Raw genomic sequence first — 23,339 nt, 5'->3', positions numbered from 1 at the left:
GAAAGTGGGAGGGGGGAGGAGCAAGATGGCGGAAGAGCAGGGTCTCCAAATCACCTGTCTCCACCAAACTACCTAGAAAACCTTCAAATTATCCTGAAAATCTATGAATTCGGCCTGAGATTTAAAGAGAGACCAGCTGGAATGCTACAGTGAGAAGAGTTCGCGCTTCTATCAAGGTAGGAAGACGGGGAAAAAGAAATAAAGGAACAAAGGCCTCCAAGGGGGAGGGGCCCGCGAGGAGCCGGGCTGAGGCCGGGGCGAGTGTCCCCAGGACAGGAGAGCCCCGTCCCGGAGGAGCAGGAGCTGCACCGACCTTCCCGGGGGAAAGGGGCTCGCGGGGAGGTGGAGCAGGACCCAGGAGGGCGGGGATGCCCTCGGGCTCCCCGGGACAGTAACAGCAACTGCGCGCCCAGGAGAGTGCGCCGAGCTCCCTAAGGGCTGCAGCGCGCACGGCGGGACCCGGCGGGACCCGGAGCAGCTGAAGGGGCTCGGGCGGCGGCTCCGCGGAGGGGGCTGCGCGGCCCCGGGAGCAGCTCGGAGGGGCTCGGGCAGAGGAAGAGGCTCCGTGCGGAGGGGGCTGCGCGGTTCCAGGAGCAGCTCCGGGGGCTCGGAGGCGACTCCGCGGAGGGGGTTGCGCGGCCCGGGAGCGCGAATCCAACAGCGCAGGCTCCGGAGCACAGGGCGCCGGGACACAGCCCAGGATCCCGCCTCCCCCGGGACAGGCAGAGGCCGGGAGGGCCCAGGACAGCGAGGACGCTCCTGCCCCAGCTGAGCACATCAGCGGCCCCGCCCCGGAGCCTCCAGGCCCTGCAGACGGAGAGCTCCGGAGCTGAATCCAGGTTTCCAGAGCTGCCGCAGCCACTGGGGCTGTTCCTCCTGCGGCCTCAGGGGGTAAACAACCCCCACTGAGCCCTGCACCAGGCAGGGGCACAGCAGCTCCCCCAACTGCTAACACCTGAAAATCAGCACAACAGGCCCCTCCCCCAGAACACCAGCTAGACGGACAACTTCCAGGAGAAGCCAAGGGACTTAAAGAACACAGAATCAGAAGATACTCCCCGGTGGTTCTTTTTTTGTTTGTTTGTTTTTGTTTTTGTTTTTGTTTTGTTTTGCTTTTTGATTTGTTTCCTTCCCCCACCCCCTTTTTTTCTCCTTTCTTTTTCTTTCTCTTTTTCTTCTTTTTTTTTTTTTTCGTTTTTTTTTTCTTTTTCTTCCCTTTTTTTTTCTCTTTCTCTTTTCTTTCCTTCTTTCTCTCCTCTCTTTTTCTCTTTTTCCCAATACAACTTGCTTTTGGCCACTCTGCACTGAGCAAAATGACTAGAAGGAAAACCTCACCTCAAAAGAAAGAATCAGAAACAGTCCTCTCTCCCACAGAGTTACAAAATCTGGATTACAATTCAATGTCAGAAAGCCAATTCAGAAGCACTATTATACACCTACTGGTGGCTCTAGAAAAAAGTATAAAGGACTCAAGAGACTTCATGACTGCAGAATTTAGAGCTAATCAGGCAGAAATTAAAAATCAATTGAATGAGATGCAATCCAAACTAGAAGTCCTAACGACGAGGGTTAACGAGGTGGAAGAACGAGTGAGTGACCTAGAAGACAAGTTGATAGCAAAGAGGGAAACTGAGGAAAAAAGAGACAAACAATTAAAAGACCATGAAGATAGATTAAGGGAAATAAACGACAGCCTGAGGAAGAAAAACCTACGTTTAATTGGGGTTCCCGAGGGCGCCGAAAGGGACAGAGGGCCAGAATATGTATTTGAACAAATTCTAGCTGAAAACTTTCCTAATCTGGGAAGGGAAACAGGCATTCAGATCCAGGAAATAGAGAGATCCCCCCCTAAAATCAATAAAAACCGTCCAACACCTCGACATTTAATAGTGAAGCTTGCAAATTCCAAAGATAAAGAGAAGATCCTTAAAGCAGCAAGAGACAAGAAATCCCTGACTTTTATGGGGAGGAGTATTAGGGTAACAGCAGACCTCTCCACAGAGACCTGGCAGGCCAGAAAGGGCTGGCAGGATATATTCAGGGTCCTAAATGAGAAGAACATGCAACCAAGAATCCTTTATCCAGCAAGGCTCTCATTCAAAATGGAAGGAGAGATAAAGAGCTTCCAAGACAGGCAGCAACTAAAAGAATATGTGACCTCCAAACCAGCTCTGCAAGAAATTTTAAGGGGGCCTCTTAAAATTCCCCTTTAAGAAGAAGTTCAGTGGAACAGTCCACAAAAACAAAGACTGAATAGATATCATGATGACACTAAACTCATATCTCTCAATAGTAACTCTGAATGTGAACGGGCTTAATGACCCCATCAAAAGGCGCAGGGTTTCAGACTGGATAAAAAAGCAGGACCCATCTATTTGCTGTCTACAAGAGACTCATTTTAGACAGAAGGACACCTACAGCCTGAAAATAAAAGGTTGGAGAACCATTTACCATTCGAATGGTCCTCAAAAGAAAGCAGGGGTAGCCATCCTTATATCAGATAAACTAAAATTTACCCCAAAGACTGTAGTGAGAGATGAAGAGGGACACTAGATCATACTTAAAGGATCTATTCAACAAGAGGACTTAACAATCCTCAATATATATGCTCCGAATGTGGGAGCTGCCAAATATATAAATCAATTATTAACCAAAGTGAAGAAATACTTAGATAATAATACACTTATACTTGGTGACTTCAATCTAGCTCTTTCTATACTCGATAGGTCTTCTAAGCAAAACATCTCCAAAGAAACAAGAGCTTTAAATGATACACTGGACCAGATGGATTTCACAGATATCTACAGAACTTTACATCCAAACTCAACTGAATACACATTCTTCTCGAGCGCACATGGAACTTTCTCCAGAATAGACCACATATTGGATCACAAATCGGGTCTGAACCGATACCAAAAGATTGGGATTGTCCCCTGCATATTCTCGGACCATAATGCCTTGAAATTAGAACTAAATCACAACAAGAAGTTTGGAAGGACCTCAAACACATGGAGGTTAAGGCCCATCCTGCTAAAAGATAAAAGGGTCAACCAGGAAATTAAGGAAGAATTAAAAAGATTCATGGAAACTAATGAGAATGAAGATACAACCGTTCAAAATCTTTGGGATGCAGCAAAAGCAGTCCTAAGGGGGAAATACATCGCAATACAAGCATCCATTCAAAAACTGGAAAGAACTCAAATACAAAAGCTAACCTTACACATAAAGGAGCTAGAGAAAAAACAGCAAATAGATCCTACACCCAAGAGAAGAAGGGAGCTAATAAAGATTCGAGCAGAACTCAACGAAATCGAGACCAGAAGAACTGTGGAACAGATCAACAGAACCAGGAGTTGGTTCTTTGAAAGAATTAATAAGATAGATAAACCATTAGCCAGCCTTATTAAAAAGAAGAGATAGAAGACTCAAATTAATAAAATCATGAATGAGAAAGGAGAGATCACTACCAACACCAAGGAAATACAAACGATTTTAAAAACATATTATGAACAGCTATACGCCAATAAATTAGGCAATCTAGAAGAAATGGACGCATTCCTGGAAAGCCACAAACTACCAAAACTGGAACAGGAAGAAATAGAAAACCTGAACAGGCAATAACCAGGGAGGAAATTGAAGCAGTCATCAAAAACCTCCCAAGACACAAAAGTCCAGGGCAAGATGCCTTCCCAGGAGAATTTTATCAAACGTTTAAAGAAGAAATCATACCCATTCTCCTAAAGCTGTTTGGAAAGATAGAAAGAGATGGAGTACTTCCAAATTCGTTCTATGAAGCCAGCATCACCTTAATTCCAAAGCCAGACAAAGACCCCGCCAAAAAGGAGAATTACAGACCAATATCGCTGATGAACATGGATGCAAAAATTCTCAACAAGATACTGGCCAATAGGATCCAACAGTACATTAAGAAAATTATTCACCATGACCAAGTAGGATTTATCCCTGGGACACAAGGCTGGTTCAACACCCGTAAAACAATCAATGTGATTCATCATATCAGCAAGAGAAAAACCAAGAACCATATGATCCTCTCATTGGATGCAGAGAAAGCATTTGACAAAATACAGCATCCATTCCTGATCAAAACTCTTCAGAGTGTAGGGATAGAGGGAACATTCCTCGACATCTTAAAAGCCATCTATGAAAAGCCCACAGCAAATATCATTCTCAATGGGGAAGCACTGGGAGCCTTTCCCCTAAGATCAGGAACAAGACAGGGATGTCCACTCTCACCACTGCTATTCAACATAGTACTGGAAGTCCTAGCCTCAGCAATCAGACAACAAAAAGACATTAAAGGCATTCAAATTGGCAAAGAAGAAGTCAAACTCTCCCTCTTCGCCGATGACATGATACTCTACATAGAAAACCCAAAAGTCTCCACCCCAAGATTGCTAGAACTCATACAGCAATTCGGTAGCGTGGCAGGATACAAAATCAATGCCCAGAAGTCAGTGGCATTTCTATACACTAACAATGAAACTGAAGAAAGAGAAATTAAGGAGTCAATCCCATTTACAATTGCACCCAAAAGCATAAGATACCTAGGAATAAACCTCACCAAAGATGTAAAGGATCTATACCCTCAAAACTATAGAACACTTCTGAAAGAAATTGAGGAAGACACAAAGAGATGGAAAAATATTCCATGCTCATGGATTGGCAGAATTAATATTGTGAAAATGTCAATGTTACCCAGGGCAATATACACGTTTAATGCAATCCCTATCAAAATACCATGGACTTTCTTCAGAGAGTTAGAACAAATTATTTTAAGATTTGTGTGGAATCAGAAAAGACCCCGAATAGCCAGGGGAATTTTAAAAAAGAAAACCATATCTGGGGGCATCACAATGCCAGATTTCAGGTTGTACTACAAAGCTGTGGTCATCAAGACAGTGTGGTACTGGCACAAAAACAGACACATAGATCAGTGGAACAGAATAGAGAATCCAGAAGTGGACCCTGAACTTTATGGGCAACTAATATTCGATAAAGGAGGAAAGACTATCCATTGGAAGAAAGACAGTCTCTTCAATAAATGGTGCTGGGAAAATTGGACATCCACATGCAGAAGAATGAAACTAGACCACTCTCTTTCACCATACACAAAGATAAACTCAAAATGGATGAAAGATCTAAATGTGAGACAAGATTCCATCAAAATCCTAGAGAAGAACACAGGCAACACCCTTTTTGAACTCGGCCATAGTAACTTCTTGCAAGATACATCAACGAAGGCAAAAGAAACAAAAGCAAAAATGAACTATTGGGACTTCATCAAGATAAGAAGCTTTTGCACAGCAAAGGATACAGTCAACAAAACTCAAAGACAACCTACAGAATGGGAGAAGATATTTGCAAATGACATATCAGATAAAGGGCTAGTTTCCAAGATCTATAAAGAACTTATTAAACTCAACACCAAAGAAACAAACAATCCAATCATGAAATGGGCAAAAGACATGAACAGAAATCTCACAGAGGAAGACATAGACATGGCCAACATGCATATGAGAAAATGCTCTGCATCACTTGCCATCAGGGAAATACAAATCAAAACCACAATGAGATACCACCTCACACCAGTGAGAATGGGGAAAATTAACAAGGCAGGAAACAACAAATGTTGGAGAGGATGCGGAGAAAAGGGAACCCTCTTACACTGTTGGTGGGAATGTGAACTGGTGCAGCCACTCTGGAAAACTGTGTGGAGGTTCCTCAAAGAGTTAAAAATAGACCTGCCCTACGACCCAGCAATTGCACTGTTGGGGATTTACTCCAAAGATACAAATGCAATGAAACGCCGGAACACCTGCACCCCGATGTTTCTAGCAGCAATGGCCACGATAGCCAAACTGTGGAAGGAGCCTCGGTGTCCAACGAAAGATGAATGGATAAAGAAGATGTGGTTTATGTATACAATGGAATATTACTCAGCTATTAGAAATGACAAATACCCACCATTTGCTTCAACGTGGATGGAACTGGAGGGTATTATGCTGAGTGAAGTAAGTCAGTCGGAGAAGGACAAACATTATATGTTCTCATTCATTTGGGGAATATAAATAATAGTGAAAGGGAAAATAAGGGAAGGGAGAAGAAATGTGTGGGAAATATCAGAAAGGGAGACAGAACGTAAAGACTGCTAACTCTGGGAAACGAACTAGGGGTGGTAGAAGGGGAGGAGGGCGGGGGGTGGGAGTGAATGGGTGACGGGCACTGGGTGTTATTCTGTATGTTAGTAAATTGAACACCAATAAAAAAATAAAAAAAAATAAAAAAAAAAAGAAGTAAGAAAGTGAGTTATTAGAGGAAAAGTAAAAATATCACTGAGACAGTAATACAGAATGATCATATTTCAGATAACGGGATTCATTTCCCAGTTAGGAGCTGTGCTTTACATTCATTAACCTCTATGTTTAACAGTTGTTTTGTGTCACTGTTCCTTATTTTATTATTTTTATGCTGCTAGAATGAATGAACCATCCTGATTATTTAGCACCAACCGGGGCTATTCACCTGTAGAGAAGTAGTTATCTAAGTGCAAACCACTAAAAGATACTTTGTGTGCATACATGCATTGAAGGTATGCATTTGGATAATTTAAAAAAATTATCTCAATTGGAAATTGGGTAAGGAAAGGGTAAGGAGAATAATATAAGCACTTGAATATTTCTTAAGGATTTAAATCATTCGAAAGAGAGACTAAGAGGTCCCTTAACTGTGGTGATAAAATTCAGGGTGTTTGAAAAAGTCAGTAAAATACTGTGTAGCCAGGACACAGCACCAAGAGTGTTAAAATAGTCCATAAAGTTCTTTCAAAAAATCATGTTTTATGCTCCTTTATTTAAAAAATATTTTTCTCAATTATGTTATCATAGTATAAAAAATTCAAATTTCCATCTTACAAGGTTTGATAAGATTTTCTTTGTGTCAACGTATTTTTTTGGCTTTCAAATAACTTCTGAAACACCAGCAATGTTTTTTACATGGACTCAGGTATAGGTGATCAGAATCACAGCTTATGAGGTCAGACCTCAGACCTCGGAATGCACATACTGTGGGGTTGTAACAGTTGTTCAACCCAATTGTGTTCTCCTGTCCATTCTACAACTTCTTTCCAAATTCTTCTGTCATCTTTTACCTTTTCACAAGGTCAGGGATTACACTGGAAATACATGCTGTGAACAAACCACACAAGGGCAAACTCATCAGTGGTTCTAAAAGTAGTGTCAGGAAAAACAGCTGGGACTCTCAGGGAATAAAATGCCCTGCCTCTCAGCCTGGTGCTGGAGCCTCTTCTTCAAGCTAGATCAACGTGGTAGGAGAGCTCGAAGCTTATCTAGGTCAAGTCGCCTTGAATTAAGATGTAATTACTATCCTGGCAGTCTACCCCTTACCAAGGATAAACAGGTGGGTGCAGTTGGCAGTAACTGATCCCTTTTTCTGATTCAGAAAGAACCTGGCACACTCCCCACAATGGCTGGCAATTCCCAGAAGCCCCAGTCATCAGATAATTGCTTGATTGTGATCGGATTAGTCCTGGGGGCTAAAAGTGCCTGATAAGAAAAGGGATATAGAAATTGGAACAAGTTATTTTCCTGTTATATTTGGCATTTTAGAAATAAAACTGGGATCATATTAGAATTTTAATGAAGAGATTTTTTTTCACCTGAGTCTTAATTAGAATATTACATTCTACTCTCTCATCACCTCTTTCTTTTGCCATACAGCTCTTACCTAGAAATTGGTGCGTATTCACTGTGTGGTGAGCACAATACATGCTCACAAAAGCAAGCCTACGAGTTAAACCTGCTGGACCAGGAAAACAAGAAATTATCTGAAAAATTCTGACCCCTAATCTTTTGTGTCCCTGCACTGCTCAGATAACTCAGGTGAAGATGTGGGCTTCTCCTAAATTGTCTCAAAATTGCTTCAATTTCCTTCTTTGACAGTGGAGATTTTGTTGTATTGTGCTTTTTGGGCTGAAAGGTGTTTCAAACAAGACTGAGGGTATATAGTCTTTGTGTCAACAGGGTGGGCATGGGTTGTCTGAGGGATTAGTGTAATTGCACGTGTGTCTCTTCACTGATCATTGTGTCAACACCCCAGAATGCTGCTCTGGGGACTATGGGCTAGTATCGCTTGAGCTCCATGCAACACTGTTATGGAGGAAGACATCCTGGTGAGAAGAGCACAGGACCATGGTTAGCTAGACCTGGGCTCCTATCCTGGCTCTTCCACCTGCTTCCTGTATGTGTAATCCCTCTAGCTCTAGTTCCTGGTCAGAGAGAGGATAGGCTTGATAGGATTGCTGTGACATCAGACAAGATGGCCTATATTTAAGCAGCTAACAGTGCTGGTGATATACAAGCAGTTAACATCTCATTTCCCTTCTTGACCACATAGGAAGGATGGCTGTACATTCTGGGTTTCCTGTTTTGTCAGTATAATTATTATCAGCACCCCAAGTGTCCCAGTTAGGATGATAAATTACATAGTAACTACACCCAGGCAAAGGGGTTTTGATCACATTCCTCTGTCAGGGAACTTTAGTGGCAAAGAATGAAACGCACTTTAGCCAGCTTAAGCAAGGAGGGGGATTTATAGGTAAGGTTCAGAGATGGCTCACCAAACAACCAGACTTTATGAGGGATCACAACTCAGAAATTGAAGTCCCAGGTTTTCTCTCTCCAGAGCTGAATGTTCTCTTGATTGCTTCTCCTTGCACATCTGGTTTTGTCTTTTCTCTTTGGCACACTGGCTTTCCTTGCTTTAGCATGCACGTGGCTACCATTATCTCTAGCTTTATATCATCTTCAACTCACAATGACTAAAGTCAGATCGTGAACCTCAACTTTCATATACCTGAATACAAGGATTCCTGGTTTTTTTTTTCATACACACATATACATTCCAAATGCATTTCTTTGCAATATCTGCCAATGGCTAAGTCAGCTGTGACTGTGGAGGAAAGAGTGTGTCACATGGTTGGCTCCCCTATTTAACAGGCCTCTGTGAGCATTCTCCCTGCAAAGGGAGCCTAGGAAGTTTCTCTAACAAGGTGTGTGGGGTGGAGAATAAATTGTTGATAGAGGAAAAGTTGACCTCTTTAGTAACTCCATCCCTTACAAACATTTTTCTGACATCCCACCGAGGCACTTCCTCCACTGTTGCTCAACGGAAATTATTTCTGTGCTCCCAGAATTCAACCAAACATGCTTCTGGAGTCTCATTATTTCAAGTATTTTCCCTGGGCTGGTGAATCTAAGCTAATAAATTCATCTGTCCTCAAGTGCTCATATTTGGCAAGGAATGTAAATGTTCCCTCACCACTACCAGTCAACATGTTTTCATTTTCCCAGAGGCTTCCTAGGGACAAGGTACCTTCAACTAAGGTACCTTGGTAAGGTACCTAAGATAAAAGTTTGGGCACCTCAAACTTTTCCAACAAAGTAGCTCATGAGGATTCATAGAAAGAATTCATATGCTTAGATTCATATGCTGGGATTGTGACATAAAGCAAACATGAAATTTCTCACATTTTTAGCTTTTAAACTCAATTCAAATTTGCATTTTATAAAATACCCATGTTTGTTTTGCTAAAACTTTTTCCCTCATAATTTGGCATGAAACCACTGTTCTCGAGCAACATACCGTGATTCTCCTGTAAGTATCTCCAAGTACACTGCCACATACCTGCCAAGCTATGCATAACCTGGTCAGACAAATGTGTATTTAGCTCAGTGAAAGGGAAATATAATAGTGGAAATCTAGGCATCAGGATAAGTGAGTGCAAGATCCATTTTGGATTAGAGTACCTCTTTTTTTTTCTGGTCTCTCAAGTCATGCAACATTTGAATATCTGTGTATAGGATTGAGTCCAAATGATATTCATCCTTTGTTCCACTAGAGGTAGATCTGTGTTTCAGTCTTAGCTCCACCTGTGTTCTTTTCCCAACTCTCCAATTAGCTGTGGAATCTTGAGTAAATTACTGGACTTCTCTTTATCCCAGTTTCTTTATTTCTATGTCAGAAAGGTTAACAGAGGACTACTGTGAGAACTGAGTGAAAAACCATATGTCAACTATCTGGTATGGTGTCTGGCACAGGTTCTTTCTGTTCATCTTTCTTTCCTATCTTCCTTACACACAGATTGCATGCTCACTTGCTCTCCTTACCCATTAACTTACAAGCCTTTGTTACTCATGTAAGTATACTTGTCTCTTTTGTTAAAGTATCTTATCCTGAAGACTTAGGAGGGAAAAAAAACCCAGACAGAACTAAAAATCAGGCTGGATTCCTGCAGATCTGAAGTTTGCCACTTGTTCCCTCTGTCCAAATGTAAAGGAAATGTTTCTGGTACTGTCACTCACATCCACCCTTTCTTCCCTCTTCTACTTTCACATACCATATGGAACCCAGAAATGAAAGGTTACCAAAGAAAGCTGGCACAAGCAATTTCAGAATTTTAAGGCTTTAAAGGAGAAGTATCTGAAAGGACCATCCACTCCTGGAGAGGCCATAGATAACTTCGAGAAAGCACCGTTTCACCTCTGGGTATCTCTCTAGGCTCATCCCTCCCATTTTATGCCTAGTTTCTAGCTTTCTACCCAGCCCATGGTCCAGTATCTCTCCCCACAGTCCTCACATGCCCAGCTCTGACTCTTGAAAGCCCAGGCTGGTTTCTGTTTGTCCAAAAGGCAGGATGAGGGCAGAAATGGATTTTGTCTTCCTGTTAAATTCTTTCTGAATGAGTTCTTGGAGAACAATATAACATGGATTCAAACTTGGGGCCCAGAAAAGGAAGAAGCCCTTTCCATAGTCTGATCAATTTCCCCAAGTACTGCTACCTAACTAAGGATAGAGCAAGAAGATGATGTAAGCCACTACACCAGGAGGCCACAAAGAGAAGGGCACAGTGCAGAACTATGGTACAGTTTCTCCTTTTTTTGTTTCAAGGAGGTGGAGAAAAAAAACAAACCTGGTAGTTCCTTGAAGGCCCTTAGCCTCAAGGCTGTCCTTGTAAACAGGGACAACATGTCAACTCTCTGGCACTTGTTCACCTTCCTCTTCTGCCCCCATGCAACTACACGAGGTGGAATCTCAAGGTAGGAGAGTGGCAAGGAGAACCACAATCTGTAAAGGGCCTTGTATGAGTAAAAGTTGGGATTGTCTCCATTTATTAAGGAGAATCAGGTATTTGTAAGTCAGCTTCTGTCATAAAAATCCTGAATGAACTACTTCACAGCCTAGTGGCTTACAATAAGAAGCATCTATTCTCACACTCATGGATGTGGGAATCAGCTGGGGTCTGCTGAATGTGGCTGCAGGCTGTGGACTGGGTTCAGGCCTGTTCTACAGGCTTTGATTCGGTAGCCGAGGCTGAAGGGGCAGTCACTACGGGGAGCTTCTCATAGTTGATCACAGGAACTCAAGAGCCGAGCTGAATTTAGCTAGCACATTTAAAGACTCTACTTGAACCAGAGCCTCCAACATTTCATTGACCAAAACAAGTCACATGGCCAAGCCTAAAGTCAATGGGGCTAAGGAATTACACTCTACCCCAAGGAGAGGGAGTCAAAGGACTATTTGCTAAACAATAATCCATTCTCTCATATCAGGTTCAGTCAGGTGAGATTTACACCACCAAACTCATTGAACCCCAGTAGCATTTCATAAAATTCTTATGTCACATAATCTGCTTCCTTCCATGCATATATCTTGGTTCTAGATCTTGGAGTCCACAAAGTATGCAGTCCCTTGTCTAGATGGTAGGCCTTTAATAAGCATATGCTTCACTGGGCTGTGGCCTCCATAGATGGCCTAAGGCTCTAATGCAGACTTCCCTGATCAAATCCTGGCTCTACCATTTACAGTTGTTTATAAATGTGTCTTACCTTCATTAATCTATAAAATGGGGTATATTATCCATACTTTACTATTAGGCTTAAGCAAGGTAATGCCTATAACACACTGTAGTAAGTATTGGATAAATCCCGACTATTATAGGCCTGAAGAAAATAATGGTTACTTCACATTGTCTTAAGATTAAATATCCTATATTCTTTCAACTGTGCTGTATGCATGTTTTCTTCTCCTGATCCTCTAGTTTAACACTATTTGTCAGCTGTGATCTCAACAGGGACAAGAGAGATCATTCATATTCCCCTCACTTTCAAGATGGCTGGTTATTGTAGTCCAAGCTGGTATCAGGCAACTCCACACTCCCTGCACATTGTTAACTCACCCCAGGATGTATCCTCCTACTCTCACTTAGCTGTATCCAGATGCACTCCTTTCTAGTAGTCTTCCTCATACTCTATTTCTGCAGGAAATTTTCTTAAAATTTAATGCATGGTTTTATACATATCCTGATTTAATTTTGCTTCTTACTATGATTATTTCATGCTTTTAAGGTATTTTTGAATCCTGAGTTTGTTGTACTTATCCCAGTTCTTTTTTCCTTAACCTCTATAATTTTTTTATACCAAATTGTTAACTATAGGTACAATTTCATACATCAGATCTCCAGAATGTATTCATCTTGTATGACTGTAACTTTATACCCACTCAATAACAACTCATCACTTTCCCCTTTCCCCCCAACCCTTGGCAAACACCACTCTATTTTCTGCTTCTATTAGTTTGACTATTTTAGATACCTCATATAAGTGGAATCATGTAGTATTTGTCCTTCTATGACCAACTAATTTCACTTAACATATTGTCTTTGAGGTCCATCCATGTTGTTGCAAATGATAGGGTTTCCTTCTTTTCAAAGGCTGAATAATATTCCACTGTATGTATCTACCACATTTTTTAAAAATTATTTTATTTTACTTAAATTCAATTTGCCAACATACAGTATAACACCCAGTGCTCATCTCATCATGTGCCCTCCTTAATGCCCAACACCCAGGTTCTACCACATTGTCTTTATCCATTTGTCAGTCAGTGGACCATTGAATCATTTTCATATTTTGACTATCGTGAATAAGGTTGCAATGAATATGGGAGTATAGATACATCTTCAAAACCTTCAATTCTTTTGGATATATATCCATTGGGATTGCTGTATTATGTGGTAGTTATATTTTTTAAATTTTTTGAAGTTTTACTTCTGTAATTTTGATCAATGTATCTTTATGATTTTATCCAAAGCACTAGTAGATATACTGAACAGGGCTCTGGGTTCTTTAACTAAATTATCAACAATATATTAAGGATATGCTAAATTCCAGGCTACTTGCAATGTAGCAGAGATATGGTAGGGTGGGAAAAACAGCCTTGGTTCTCCCCGCCCCCCATGCGGCTTACAGTTTAGTGGAGAAAACAGATTATACAGTCATATATAAATGTATAATTATAAAAGATGATTAATATTTTGGAGGAAAAATAGAGGGTGTGAATCCCCACACCTGACCTGGTATGAGAATTCAAGACAGTTTCCTGAGCAGGTGCTGTTTGAGCTGGGAACCAACAAGATGAAGAGGGGAGGGCACTTTAGGCAAAGGGCTAGCGATGGATCCCGCATGGTCAAGAGATAAAAGAAGGTAGCAGTGCTAGAGCACAGACACAAGGGAGTGGCATGAAGCAAGGGACAGTTTAGAAGTTGGGTCTTTATTGAGGGAGCAGTGGAAAGCTTTGAAAGTTTCAAAGTGTGGAAAGAACACAGTAAAGTATTCTTAAAAGATCACTCAGTGGAGAGAGGTTTAGAGAAGGCAAGAGTATTTATAGGGAGATCATTCAGAAGGCTATTGTAGTAACTCAGGCAAGAGATGAAAGCTGTTTGAACTAGGGTGCCAGCAGTGGAGATGGAGAGAAATGGATAGATTCAAGAGGTACTTACGAATGAAACAGATGGTCCTTATTGATAGCTTAGATATGAGGAGTAAGGAGAAGAGGTATAAAGGATGGCCCTTAGCTTTTCATTTTTATAACATCATGAATAGTGATGCCCTTGATTATGACAGGGAGTACTGGAAGTACAGCAGTGTTGGGGAGTGAATAGGTTTGCCTTCAGACATGTAGAGTTTGGGTATCACTGAAATAGTCAAATAGAGATATTGAGACTAAAAACAGCAAACATGTATCATTTACATGTCCAGTGTTATTCAAAAACACTTTATATACACATGAATTAATTTACTCTTTATGGTAATCCTATTTGGTGGGTATTGTCATTAATCTCATTTTATATGTAGAAGCAACAGAGGCACAGAGAGGTTAAGTAATCTTCCCAGAGTCATTCAGTCAGGAGAGAGTTTAATAAATAAACTGAGCTGAGATAGAAAGATCTGGACTGAAATTATAGATTTGAGAATCATTGGCAAGCCATAGCCATGGAGGAAATTGCTCCAGAAAGATTGCAAAGAGTAAAAAGTGCTAAACATTGAGAGGAAAACTATCCATGATCTGTAAAGGTCAAGAGGATGGCTGCACATTCTTTCAATGCATCCTGAGTCACTGTTTACAGACCACTCAGATAATTTAATTTTCTAGGAAAATATACTATTGCTTAACTCTGTTTCTTTTTATTATTAATTAATGGCTTACTCTGTGAAGTTCCATTCACTTGAATATTTGTGGCCATAGATAAGCAAATTTGTGAAAGAAAATTGTGAAAGTAATTTTAAGAATTACTCTATGAAAGAAGTGGGTCTTGAACATCTTCAACAGTTTGGGGACAATCATTTTACGAGTCACAAATCCACCCACTATATTTCTTCTTCTTGCCATTTATTCATTCTTTAAAAAGTGTTACTGGGGAAATACTTAGTAGAAGGCATTGCATAAAGCTCAGACCATGATAAAGAGAAATTGAAATATGAAAATAATAGTTTTGAGGTGCTTATGGTCTATGGAAGGAAAACAGACAAATCAGCAGGAAACCATAGTATGAAAAATGCCACACAAGAACAATGCTACAAGGAAGAATGCTACGAATTGAATGAGAAGGCCTGCAATGGCCCTTAAATGATGAAGGGGACTTTGCCAGGTAGAAATGAGAAAGATGGAAGCAATAACAAACAAAAACAACACAGAGCAAAAGAACGTATTGTTACATTTCGGTGGCATTCATATACCTTTTGCTTTGACAGTTTGTACTATATCAGTTTAGATTTCTTGGAAATAACTTAACCTAGAAACCCAAGCTGCCTCTCAGCACTTATTGCCTTCCTTCCAGAAGGCTCACAAATGGTTTATGGCCACAGAATCTCCTGATATGTGACTCTTATCTAGAATGCAGTGCAGAGGGACGTTATATTCATCGCAATTGCTAGAACTGCCCCTTTTCATTGCTTTGGGCATGACATCCGTATGGGATTTTTTTAAAGATTATTTATTTATTTATTCAGAGACAGAGAGAGGCAGAGGGAGAAGCAGGCTCCATCCCGGGTCTCCAGGATCACACCCTGGGCTGCAGGCGGTACTAAACCGCTGTGCCACCTGGGCTGCCCCTGTATGGGTTTTTTGAGTCAAGAACTAAAACTTGCCTTTAACTATTGAAAAGAATCTATAACTATAAAAACAGAGAAGTAAAAACTAGTTACATAGGTTTCTGGATTTTTTTTTTTCCTGAGGAGGTGGCTTTGAAACTTATGCATAAACTGACAAAACAACTATCCAAAAGTAGGTCTTCAAAAACACCATTCCTTTGTGAGTCCTGTGTCCACTAGAGGCAGTCCTTTTCTGGGCCCTGGAAGCAGCACTCGGCACTAGAAGGCTGTTACTGCATAGTGGCCACTGTGCTAGTTCCTTTCACTTAATCATTCTTAATCCTTACAAAAATCTGGAGGACTGTGCTTCCTTTTACAGAAAAGGAAAGGGACTTTCAAAAACAGCAGAGTGCCAAAGGTTATGGAACTGGGGTTAACCCAGATCTTCTAACTTAATAAAGTGCACAAATGTAAAAGCAATTAGACATCAGGTACTATTTCCTGTTCAGGCTTCCTAGATCCACTGGCAGATTACTATGAACCCATGTCCTTCTTGTACACTTGGTATTGTCAGCCACATTCCAACAGTGCCAAGAGGAGGCCCTAAACCTTCAGGCCTTTTTATTACTTACTCTCTGGCCCTGGTCCAGGGACTTTACTCTTGGAACTTTCTGTTAACTCCTCAGAAAATCTTATCTAAGATCTTCATTATAAGAAGACAGCTAGATAGACTATGTCATTAATTAAAAACTGAGCACTTAGTTACAGGATAGAAATAGGAGCTCAATCTATAGGAGCCAGATCAGAGAGCTTCTAAAAGAGATTAAATAGCCCCTTCCTTGCCTCCAGGAGAAACCTGGTGTTTTACATCTATTCAGTTCATTTTGTGTTCACAAATATTTGTCAAATTTATATCATGTGCCAAGTACTGCTCAGTGCCAGAAGTCACCTGGAATGCTAAAATATAAGTGGCAAAGTTCCTGTCCAAAGGTAATTATGTTTTCATTGATCAAGGGAGATTAAACGTGTACAAAATGCCATTAAATGAAGGTCTGAGGACTTTTTGTGGGAGTTTAAACTGGGATAGCCTATTTGGAGGACAATCTTGCAGTATCTACTGACATTTTATATATGTATATTCTTTGATATAGGAATTTCACATCTGTAAGTTCATCCACAGCAGTGTTCACACACATATGCAAAGGTGTATTTAAATGTATGTGGCAGGTTTAACAATAGAATGTCAGAAAATAAATAGCCATTTAAGTATTGCATTGAAAAGAACAAATTACATTTTTATATGCTGACATGTCCAAATGTCAGCTGTCCAAATATAATCTTCGCATATAATTCCCAAAACAATGCAGAGTATGATTTAATTTATGAAAAACATTACCTTCTCTTATGTGTGAGTGCCTGCACACAAGTACACATGTCTATGTAGATGCCAAGAGAAAGCTCTGGGAGGACACACAACAAATTACTGATAGGATTTCCTTCTGGAGACAGAAGACAGGAATGGGATAGAGAGTCGGGGTAAAGATGCTCTTTCACTTTTTTGCAACACACAGTTCTATGTAATTTATTTATTTATTTTAAAAGATTTTATTTATTTATTCATTCATCAGAGACAGAGAGAGGCAGAGACACAGGCAGAGGGAGAAGCAGGCTCCACACAGGGAGCCCAACGTGGGACTCGATCCCAGGTCCCCAGGATCACGCTGTGGGCCGAAGGCAGTGCCAAACCACTGAGCCACCCATGCTGCCCTCTATGTAACTTAAATAGCTTTTTATTACCTTGGATATTCATCATTTAAAATAGCTCAAAAGTTGTGCCATGAAAAAAGCAAAACATGCTGTAGGAATTCAGAAAGGTAATGGATTCCTTCTGGCCTAGGAAAAATCATAGAGGATGAAGATATACATTTAGAGTTAGGCCCCAAAGGATCACAGGGGGTTTAAAACAAAGTATTCCAGATGAGGAAATGGGAGTGAAAAGAAAGCAGGCTGTGCCTTCTGACTAGTAGATGGCCTGGGTGTTCGGAGGTCCTGAAGGACTGAATTAAAGCATTATCAACAATGAGGAACTTTCCATGATCTTTAATTTAGATCTTTTACATGTTTTTTCCATTGGTTGTATTGCCCTAGGTGTTTGATGAGTATTTGTGGACCAAGTCAATTAAATTACCTTTAATTATTTAATGCATAATGTCATGTGCACACATCTACTTATTAAATAAACCCACTATGATTGCCTCCCTTAGTTGATGATCAGTATTTTGGGAATAAGTAAAACATCTTTTCTTTTTTTATCTTCTAGGCCTAGTACTCAAAACAAAATGGAAAGAAAGTTCAAAAATTTTGTTGATGAATATACCAATAATCAAGTGTGAGATAAAATAATATTACATAAAGATATGAAAGGGGATTGGCACTCACTATGGACAATTGTGAATACCAGGCCAAGGCACTTGTGCTTATTCTGAAAACAGAGGGAAACCACTAAAATTTTTGTTCAATGATGATATCATCAGAGCTGGCTGAAGGATGGAAGAGAAGAATAAGAGTTAACTCTTTAAATTCTCAAGATATGAGAGGGTAAACATATAAAACTACCCAAATCAGATCAGACTTGATTCAGATGGCAGAAAAAAAGCATCATAGTGAGAACAAATAAAGGAAACACAACATATTTTTTATCACCATCTGTATACCATGGAGAACAGTTTAGCATTTTCTTTGGGGAGAGTGAGTGAGAACAGAGAGTACTATCGAATGGGAAGCAGCAAGAATAAATAGATGATTGTGTAGCGAAGGGCATAAGTCACCCTATTACCTATTTTCTAGGACATCTATGCACAAAATATAGCTGATAGGTATGATTGCTCACATTTGCTACTTAGCAAGGATACTAGTTCAAGAAAACTATGAAATGGTGAGAGACCTTTGCCATTTTAAGATAATATAAGAAAGCAAGAAATAGGGGCAGCCTTTGTTATTTTAACAACCAATAGGTGCAATGAGAAATGGAGAATTTAGAAAGCTAACTAGAAGTCTGAGTTACTGAAGCATAAAGGTCTTAGGGCCTGTTGCAGTTTTCTTGACTACATGTTGCAGAAAGGAAATAAATAAAATTGATGTCAGATGAAATATTTACTGTTTTGATTGCAGAGAACATGAAGAATTTGAAGCTCTTTATACTAATAAACTCCAGGGACCACTTTCTGCTGTCAAATTCCAGTGGCAGCATTTGGCAAAGCAATGCATGAAGCTCTGGTGGCAAACTCTGCAGTCACCCAAAGAGAAATTGTGGAATATCCAGGAAGGAAGGAGAAGGTCCACTGGTGGACCTTTGACAGAACAATTTTCCCCTGAAAACAAGAAAATAAACTTAAAAAAAATTTTTTTTAATGCAAGTGACTTCAGAAGGAGCTGAATTTATGTCTGATTTCCTCAAAGAGTCCAGGTATAAAGTGAGAGTTTTTTCCTTTTATCTCTGAAAATACACATTACTTATATTCTGTTTAGCTTGAAGTGGAAAACTGGGTAAGTATAACTATATTAAATAATGAGATAGACATTTCAAGCAAAAGTTAGAATTTATGCAACTGGTATTTAGTTGAGCAGCCAGATGAGCTCCTCCTTTGGAATAACTCAGTCTACTTCCCCACAGTCATTCCAGTGACGAGGCCACTACCCAGACCAGGAAGGGAATTTTTTTCTAGGAGTTGACCGTAGAGTCAACTTATCAAACGTGCCAGAAAAACACTCTTGTAGCTTTACAGTCTCATTCTGTTTTCTCCTATGAGATAGCGGTTACTATATTAACCCTCTGAGTTTCAGTATGGTTTTCTCAATAAAGCTCTGATTCTGTTTCTGTCAGGCAAAAAGGGCAGAGTAGGAAAGGAACACTCATTATTCAACAAAATGTGTGCTAAAGTGTGAAACCTTGGAACAAAAATGGCAATCAAAATGACATGTTTATCTTTATTTTATTTTTTTAAAGATTTGTATTTATTTATTCATTCATGAGAGAGACAGAGAGACGGGCAGAGACACAGGCAGAGGGAGAGGTAAGCTCCACGCAGGGAGCCTGATGCAGGACTCGATCCTGGGACTCCAGCATCTTGCCTGGAGCAGAAAGCAGATGCTCAACCACTGAGCCACCCAGGCGTCCCTAAAATGACATGCTTAAAAGGATCCCACTGGGTTCTTCACATGCAATTCCTTACAGTATGATAAATTTAGAGGAGAAACAGGCAGCCAGCCACCCAGTCTCCACAGAGCAGACTTCTGCTTTTCTCTCTGTGCAGAAAAAGTTAACATACCAGGTTTGAAACTTCTATCCTTAGAAAGGCGTGCTTGCAAGGTTGGCCCTCAGCTGACATCTGACAATTCAAATTTGGGAAGTGTTTCCTTAACTGATAAGGGTGGTTAAATGGGCTAAATTGTTTGTACTAACAATGTCATTTATACTGAACACTGACTTTCTTTCTGGGAGTCTGGAATTTCGGTATGAGCTGGGTAAAAAGTGCCTACCTGACCAGGATACAATAAAAACATCATTGAGCATCAAGTTTCTAATGAACTTCTCTAGTAGACACTTCATGTGTTTTTCCATCTTGTTGCTAGATTAATGAAGTATGTCCTCTGTGTCTCTAATGGGAGAGAACTCTTGAAAGCACAATCACAACTTGGCTTCCTCCAGACTTTGCCCCATGTGCTTTTTCCTTTTTGCTGATTCTGTTTTGTATCCTTGTGCTATAATAAATCATAGCTATGAGATAGCTATATGCTAACTCTAGTCTGTTACTTAGCCAATCACCAAACCTAGGAGGAGTCTGTGGGAACCCCCTACTCTATCTTTACTTTATTCTATACTTATGATCAAGTTGCCTATATAAATTTTTATTTAGTACTATTTTCAGGAGTCCATTCAATGGGACTTTCTGGAAACAGAACATCAGAGCGATATCTAAATAGAAAAAAAGATAATGAAGGAGATAATGCAGTTTGTCCAGATCCCATTGACTCTTTTGGAGTTTCACATATGAGGTTTTCTTTGTCTTTGTGTTGTATTTAGTATTAGTTAATATTACTATAGCTGCTGTTTAGTGTGTGCTTTTTATAATGTCATACTCAACTCATATAAAGAACTCATACAGGGATGCCTGGGTGGCTTAGGTGGTTAAGCATTCTACCCTTGATTTCAGCTCAGGTCATGGTCTCAGGATCATGGGATTGAGCCCCTCCTCAGGCTCCATACTGGGCATGGAGACTCCTTGGGATTCTCTCCCTCTTTCTCTGCCCCACTCCCACACCACACATATGCACAAGTGCACACGTGCTCTCTCTATATAAAACAAAACAAAAACCTCATACAAAAAAACCCCCGATCTGATTAAAAAATGGGCAGGGGATCTGAAAAGACATTTTTCCAAAGAAGACATACAGATGGCCAACAAATATGAAAAGATGCTCACCCCAAAAAATCATTAGGAAAATGCAAATCAAAACCACAATGAGATATTACCTCACAACAATCAGAATGGCTATTATAAAAAGGCAAGAAATAACAAGTGCCAGTAAATACCTCCATGCTTACTGCAGTGTTATTTACAATAGCCAAGACATGAAAATATTTAAATGCACATCAATGGATGATGGATAAAGAAAATATATGTGTGTGTGTATTTTTAAGCACACTGTTGAGACCTAATACTTGGAAAAAAACTCCTTTCAAAATATTACTGCTCATTGACAACACATCAGGTCACCCCGAAACTCTGTTGAGGTACGGTGAGATTCATGTTGTTTTCATGCCTGCTAACACAGCATCCATTCTGTAGCTATGGATCAAAAAGTAATTTTGACATTCAAATCTTATTTAAGAAATACGTTCTGTAAGGTTGTAGCTGCCATAGATAATGATTCCTCTGATGGATCTTGGCAAAGTAAGTTGAAAACCTCCTGGAAAGAATTCACCATTCTAGATGACATTAAGAGCATTTGTGATTCATGGGAAGAGGTCAAAATATCAACATTAACAGGATTTTGGAAGATACTGATTCCAACCCTCATGGATGACTTTGAGAAGCTCAAGACTTCAGTGGAAGAAACAATTGCAGATGAGGTGGAAATAGTAAAATACAAAAAAATAGAATTAAAAGTGGAGCTTGAAGATGTGACTGAATTGCTGCAGTCTCATGATCAAACTTGAAAGGATGAGGACCTACTTCTCATAGACAAGCAAGAAAGTGGTTTCTTGAAATGGAATCTCCTCCTTATAAAGATGCTGTGGAGACTGTTGAAATGATAGGGGTTTAATATTACATAAACTTAATTGATAAATCATTGGTAGTGCTTGACAGAAGTGACTCTAATTTTGAAAGAAGTCATACTGGGGGTAAAATGCTATCCAACAGTATCACATCATACAGAGAAATTGTTCATGAAAGGAAGAGTCAGTTGATGTGATAAATTTCATTGTTGTCTTATTTTAAGAAATCACCACAGCCACACTCACCTTCAGCAATCACCACCGTGATCAGTCAGCAGCCAGTAATATTGAGGAAAGACCTTTCACCAGTAAAAAAATTATGACTTGCTGAAGGCTCAGATGATGTTTAGCATTTTTTAGAACAAAGTATTTTTTTAATTAAGGTACGTGCATTTTTCAGACATAATGCCTTTGCACACTTAATAGACTACAACATAGTATAAACATAACTTTTATATGCATTGAGAAACCAAACAACTTATATGACTTGCTTTATTGTGATAGTAACTTTATTGCCATGGTCTGGAACCAAACCCACACTCTCTCTAAGGTATGCCTTTAATGATTAAGATTAAATGAGGTCATTGGGGTGGCTAGGCCCTAATCCGACATAACCGTGTCCTCATAAGAGGAGAAGATTAGGACATAGACACAGATAGAGGGACATGAAGACAAAGCAAGGAGGCAAACATCCAGAAGACAAGAGAGGCCTCAGAAACCAAATCTGTTAATATCTTGATTATGAGCTCTACACTCCAGAACTGCAAAAAAATAAATTTCTTCTGTTCAAGTAACACAGTCTGTTGTATTTTGTTATGGCAGCCCTAACAAACTAAAAAGAGTAAGAAAGAGAATAATATTATGGTACCTAGGGCATGATACAGGAGTTAAAAATTTTCTTCTTCTTCTTTTCTTTTGTAAAGAAAGGTAGACTGCCACATGCAGTGTTCATTTGGATCTGTCTGGAATCTTAGAAGCTTGACCTCCCTACCTTCTCCTACAAATGGGCTTTGAGAGATTGTTTGGAGGTTCTAGCAGAGGAATGCAGCTACTCGTATACCCTTGACCAAGGAATGGTCCTCCTCTGTTGGAGAAGTTTGTCTTCTTTGACAAAGTAAGTGCACAACATTGGGAAGGATGCACATGGAGTGGTGAGGGAGGAAAGCAGTACCTGCCTAGCCAATCTTATTAGCTGAATCTACTCTGGTAATCAATGGGATACCAGGTGTTGCAGCCAATTGCCCTCACATTCCATTTTTTGTTATATTTATGGCAGAGTTTTAGAACTATTTCTAAATAGTTTCTATGCTAAGACATTTCTATGCATTTCTAAGCATTTCTATGCTAAGACAAAAGAGATGGTAAAGCAGGCCCAGACACATAGTTCAGGGTATTTTTTTTTACATCATTTTACTGCTTCCTTTCATAAATTTATGACAAAGTTGTAAAATCAATTATATCTAAAAAAATTCATTAGAGGACTTGGAATAAAAAGATGTAAAATAAGACAATATATACACAAGAATGAAGTTCTCTTAGAATGTGTTCAAACTTAAGTGACAACCAACTTAATATAGATTGCTATACACTTA

This window comes from Canis lupus, chromosome 12 (genome assembly GCF_011100685.1).
Source record: "Canis lupus familiaris isolate Mischka breed German Shepherd chromosome 12, alternate assembly UU_Cfam_GSD_1.0, whole genome shotgun sequence".
Classification (NCBI taxonomy): domain Eukaryota; kingdom Metazoa; phylum Chordata; class Mammalia; order Carnivora; family Canidae; genus Canis; species Canis lupus.
This window is presented reverse-complemented; position numbering follows the sequence as displayed.